Genomic DNA, 6,022 nt, shown 5'->3' on the forward strand with positions numbered 1-6,022 from the left:
CAGGTCATAGCTGCACAAAAGTTTAAATCAGCTTCAAAAACTCCAACTAGTCTAATTATTACCTTTTGCTTTTGTCTGACAACCGCATGGATCAGACCCACTCGTCCTGCAGCCCATTTCCTGCTCTTCAAATGCCTTTGCTGGAAACAGCTTCACAGAAAAGGAGAGCAGCAGACGCAGTGGGCAGCAGATTGCAGTGAAGCCTTTCTCTCTGCACCAGTTCAATAACAGGTTAAATCAATACTCCCTCACCTTTTCGCCACGAGACATTGCCTAACACCAGCTCCACTTGATCTGCAAACGATGTRCAATAATTAACCAGGTTTAAGAAAAGCAGGTAAGAGTAAAAAAAAAATGCAGACTAACGGCTGAATTTTGTTTAGGAAATTGAGCTTTTCTAAGGCGGTTGGGGAAAACACAATCCATCAGCTGGTGTTTAGTGCTAGCACTTTCATTTCCACAGGTCAAGGCAGGGTGAGCCCTTATCTAAAGTTATGATTCAAAAGCCCCAGTGTCTGGCCCAAGGCTGTGGCGTGTGTATATGATTCACCTCGCATGATGTTGTATTTTGCAATGTTTTATCTCAAACACCTGACAGCGAAACAGGAAAAAAACAGTCCATAATTTACTGAAGAAAATCAACAAACTAATCTATTTTAATGGATTTTAGGTGAGACAAAAAAAAAAGTGAAACACAATGGATTTTTTTCTTTTTATGTCTGGCTCAGAATGTTGTTTTTCTTAATCTTTCTGCTTTAGCTCCATGATTTAAAAGAATTTTTTTTGCACTTTCACATGTGCACTTGCATTTCTTCCACTAAGCTCTCAATCTGTAATAATAGACATCCAATTCTGACTATTTTTTCCCTTTTTAAATGTCTTTTTTTCATTCATCTATTGTTTTTGTCAGCCTTGGTGCTGTTAAATGATCCCGTCTGCTCTTCTGCAGTGAATCAGAATCATTACAAGATATAATTAGTTTGTTTATTTCCCTCGACAGCTCAGGCCTCGAAGCGTTTAATGCCAAGTTTGGAGACAAAAGCAGCTTATACATTACAACTCGCAATCACTACGTCTAATTTGCGATAAGACTTAACTATAAATGTTTGTTTATACGACAAAACCCAGAAATTAATTAGGCCTCGGGGTACTATCCACATGAAACTAAAACTGTTACTGATGCTGATGAATGACGCGATTCAAATATGAAATGTCTCAACAAATACGGCGCTACAATAAACTTGTAATCTGTCATTCAGTGTTGTCAGCCTTTTTAAAACCACCGACATTATGTCAGCACCAAATGCTGGGATGTGGTTCACCAGGCGAGACAGATGACAATGAGGTGAGATCATGTTGGGTTCATGTGGAGTAAAATTGAAAGGACGGCTCTGTAATCCCTGCTTGTTCTGCTTTACATTTGGACTGTAATCTCAGATTAATGTCCAGGAAATGCCCTTACAAGATGACTGCACACAAGGGTGAGATTCCAAAGTGTGTTAAGTTACTTATTGTTCTGAAGAAAAGCGTAAATGGGTACCTCCGAATCTGGTCACCAGAAATGATGTCAACCAACTATATTTTTAAAGTTATTAAGCTCTTGTTTTGGTACCTTTTTTTCCTCTTCTGGTACAAAGCTGAGAGAAGAAAAGAATAAAGCCTTGTCTGAGCTTAAAAAATATATTCTTTTTATTTTTTTAATATAAAAGCTGAGACAAAACACACAGTGCACGCTTTTATTTTAGTCCAATATGGCAGCTTTCAAGATGGCATTCATAGCCTAAAAGATGAGCCGTTATTCAGATGTGTCATTTACCCTTTTCTTTTTAAAATAAAAGGGTGTACTGTAACTTTTGACTCACCCTGTATAGTTTCTTAAGTTTAGAAACCCTAACCCAGGGGTTCTCAAGACACTTGGGACTGGGGACCCCTTTCAAGGGCGAAAAAAAATTCCCCTAATTCCCCTAAAAAATCCCCTAAATGCCATGGGAATATATATTTTTATTATGTTTGTTTTATTAATTCATTGTTCTCCATGCATTTTCAAAAATAAAAACCAAACTAACATCTTAGTAAAAATGTTTGAGGACTCCCAAGATACCTCTCGCGGACCCCTGCGGGTCCAGGTACCCCTGTTTGAGAACCTCTGCCCTAACCCACCTTAGATAAATTTAGGGYAAAGGTTTACCAGATTTCTTTCCATTGAGTTTGATTTTCTCATGTCAATATTCAATATTTTCACAAAGAAAACCTCGCTCACATTATGTACTTGAGCTTTGTGTTGTAAAACTTAAAACGGCCTTCAATGTGTCACTTTTCTTAGAGYAGAAACTGACACAAGACTAAGCAGTTGTCAAATACTGTGTGTCGGAAATGTATTTTTCATGATCAGTGTGATATGAAACAAGACCAAATAGCATGGTTTATTATTCATAATAACTTGTTGGGAGTTCCGTATTAGAATGGTCAAAGACGAAGAGTCTTATTAGACAGCAGCAAAACCTTGAACAGTGACTTAATGCACTCCACCGAGGCTGTTTCAGGTCCCCTGTAATGGATCATTTTTCACCTGGCACCTCAGCTCTCTTAAGATCAACTGAGAGGGATCAGCTGTATCGACCCTTTTCCTCTACACCAGCCTGGGTCAATAAGGATTCCTGCATTATGGACCACTGGCATCACTTTCCTGTGCTGCCGCACGCCATTATCTCACCCTTGTCATTCGAAATCGCATAATGAATGGTGCTGATACAACTCATTAGCTGAAGAATAGCAACGGGCTTGTCAAAGACAGATGTGTTTTATGTTTTAAATGAAAGCCACACCTATAGTCCATTCATTTGCCATCATTTTCTAATTAAAAGTGATCGATTGTAAAAGGCTCGTGATGTCCGTCTTTAGCCTCGGCTGTAGCACTTAAAATGAGAACTGCCCGTGCGAGTTGTCTTCATCAATGCCCAGATTTATTCCCCGGGTGCGCATTCTGGCAGATGATTCATTGGCATGTAGAAATAGCAGTTGGACGTCCGTGAGATTGTTAAAACCTGCAGGGAGGAAAATGCACGCACTCCGCCGGCGCGCAATACATCAAAGATGCTGAGATGCCTCGATGATACGCTCACTGGCATGATCAAAACAGCACGCTTAAAATGCAAAATCGCACTCTGCTTGGGCCGGGATGCAGAAGCAGAGCTAATACAAACAGCAAYCGTGAGAGAAAACAAAGGAATAAGCTAAACGAGCCGGTGTGGGAAACCTTCAAAGGAAATTACACTTTTCTTCTTGGATTCAACCCTAATCCATGCACTCACAAGGAAAGACAGGATGACCCTGCATCACAACTTAAAGATGGAGGAGGGAGGGGGGGGGAAACAACAACAAAAAAAGGAAGCAATTATTTATACAGCTTGTTGACACTGGCATCAACCACTTGGGGGGGGAGGGGGTCTCTCTGGGTAATGTGGTGATGGGTTTCAGGGAGATGGAGAGCAGAATACATTCAGAGTTTTACCTGCAGCATTTGCGGTCCTTTATTATATGAGTTTGCACTGAGTTAACATCGAAATGCATCCACGCCTGCGAGGATTATTGGCTCGCACAAAAAAAAAAAAAAAAAAAAACAGCTGGAGAAGGCAAATAATTGTCTTAAGGTGAATAACAATACAGTTTCTCTTTGCTGTGGTGGCGGGGTGGAAGGGTATCAGCAACTCGTTTATTTCTCCGACCTATGTTTCATTTATGAGACGCCCACATGAAGCCCGTTATTGATGCTTTATATTCACGGCCGACACGCAGAAATGCAAAGATATTTTGCACCGGGCAGAGAATAGTAGTCGCAAGACGATACGAGCGCTTTCCCCTGAGTGGGTTCAGGTTTTGTGAATGAATCCCTCCTTATCTGCGCAGCTTTGGGATGTCGATCAGTAAATGTTGCCCAAGGCAAAGTCCTCTCCGCAGGGCGCAAAGACTCGAGCACATTTGCAAATTAGCCAGTTTTTCCAATCTAAATAAGCTGAGGTGTGCAGAGCCGGAAGTAAAATATATTAGTGTGKCCTGGCTGGACGATTACTTTGTGGCAGCGTGCGGCATTCCCTCAGGTTAGAAACTGAACAAGATGTGTTTCCTGCTCCACCAGGTCACGRCAAGCTGAGCTAGAACTTATGTAGGGTTCAACGCAGTGTACTGAGCTGAACTGTCCCACTCATTCACGGACATARAAAGTGAATGTGATCAAATCTTAATGCTGTATGCAAAAATAAATTTAAGATCAAGCAATGCATGATGTAATACACATCACTTGCCACTTTAATCGCTAGTTTTAATTTTAGTTTGTCATAAGAAGGAATGCTGTTTGAGGTTTTGTTACAAATTTCTAAATGTTTTGTGTGGGCTCGTGATGTCGTTCGAAGTGGCTGCCATCCTGAATTGACTGCTGGTTGACTGCTAATGTTTTTTTCATTTTAAGTGTCATTAAAATATGTCCAATGTTTTGTGAGATTTTTTAACAAACAGGCAGAGTTAATTGTAATAAATGGCAAGCTTGTGCAGTCAGGGCTCAGGGTATGCGTTGACAACTCATGGCCACTACCGTGGCCACTACCTTAAAAAAACACTGACCTAAGGTATAATGATCCATAGTTTCTCATTCTTTTTAGGGGAACTATATTAGTGCATCAGTGCAATATATGTCACATTAACATTATGAACAGATGTAGTACAATTACGAGGAAAACCTTTTTATAAACAAATGCTTCTGTAAATATATATATGAACACTGCTCTGCTGGTGTATTAACACAAATCACAATTTATGTTCTGTTTGGAAAATCTTTGCGTTTTTGACATTATCTGGTTGAGCTAYGTACTAAAGTTTTAGCATCCTTGTTCTGGAATCCCCCCCACCCAATATAGCACAAATAATAGGGGGAAAAAACAGGGCCAATTGAACAAAATGAAGAAAATTGCAATTTAAATATTCATAAGGCTCTTTGTCTTTTTCCCTCCCATTTGTGTTGGAGAGAGATCTTTCTATTCCGCTGTGGATTTTGGCAATTACCTCTCACTGTAACCTCCCTGTGTCCAAAGTCACCCTGGCTGCTCTTGAGAGGCACGGGCAACCTTAACATAATTGTGGGGTTAGAAGAGAATGCCAACAGATTGGATATCCCCTCAAACTGACATCATTTCACATTTGTTGAATAGAGGCACACTGCTACATTGTCTACCGCGAATTAATCCGAATGCCAAGGCTGTGCAGTCAGAGGAAAAAAATAATTGTATAATTGCATGTCGCACTTTGGCAAAACACGCTATTGTTAAAGCAGGATCAAGTCCGATAAATATTTTTTGTTTTATTTTTACTAAGTACTTTTCTCCTAATTTAGTTTTTAGCTATACACCTTAAATTAAAAAAAGTGTAAAACTAGCAAAGCATAGCTGTTCTTGGGCCAATTTAAGCTTTTAAAACTACAATGTACCTCACTATGTGTTGTGACAGCCCTTCCATTAGGGCAAGCACAGCTCAGGCAGGATGTTGGCAAAAAGCTTGTGTTAAAGGCCAACTGTACGCCAGCCSTGTCACACAATCCTTCCAACGTGGGCCACAGGGAGTGCATTTCCCCAGTGTCTCTATTCTCTAAGTGCCAATTACACCTTCCAATTGAATTATGCCCTCGAGTGGTATTATTAGCAGCTGTTGAGGGATCTAAACATTTGTATTCATTAAGGTTTGTTCACAGAAATGATTGAGTGATCAAGCTATAATTATCATGTGAATAAAGTAAAATGAATAACAAATTTGGATGTTTGTTACCTGTGTGCAATTCAAAAATGTCAAATCTGCCACATTTGATTGATTTTGAAAGAGAAATTTTAGGCTCAATTATTGCACATTCATGTATACAGTCTTAAAAGTCGCTTTGCTTGTTGGGGGTGGGGGATATGAATTGTCCAGGCACATAGTTATATTCTATACCACAATCAAGTAACCATCCATTTTCCATTTTCTTCCGCCTATCCGGGGT

General features: G+C 39.9%; 1 protein-coding gene across 31 annotated transcripts in view; it reads left to right on the forward strand.

Annotated features, from left to right (window-relative positions):
* Positions 1 to 6,022, forward strand: part of LOC106514844 (protein tyrosine phosphatase receptor type D) — a 469,094-nt gene that overhangs the window by 79,326 nt on the left and 383,746 nt on the right. The window lies entirely within an intron of this gene.

The sequence above is a fragment of the Austrofundulus limnaeus genome, unplaced genomic scaffold (assembly GCF_001266775.1).
Source record: "Austrofundulus limnaeus strain Quisiro unplaced genomic scaffold, Austrofundulus_limnaeus-1.0 Scaffold23, whole genome shotgun sequence".
Classification (NCBI taxonomy): domain Eukaryota; kingdom Metazoa; phylum Chordata; class Actinopteri; order Cyprinodontiformes; family Rivulidae; genus Austrofundulus; species Austrofundulus limnaeus.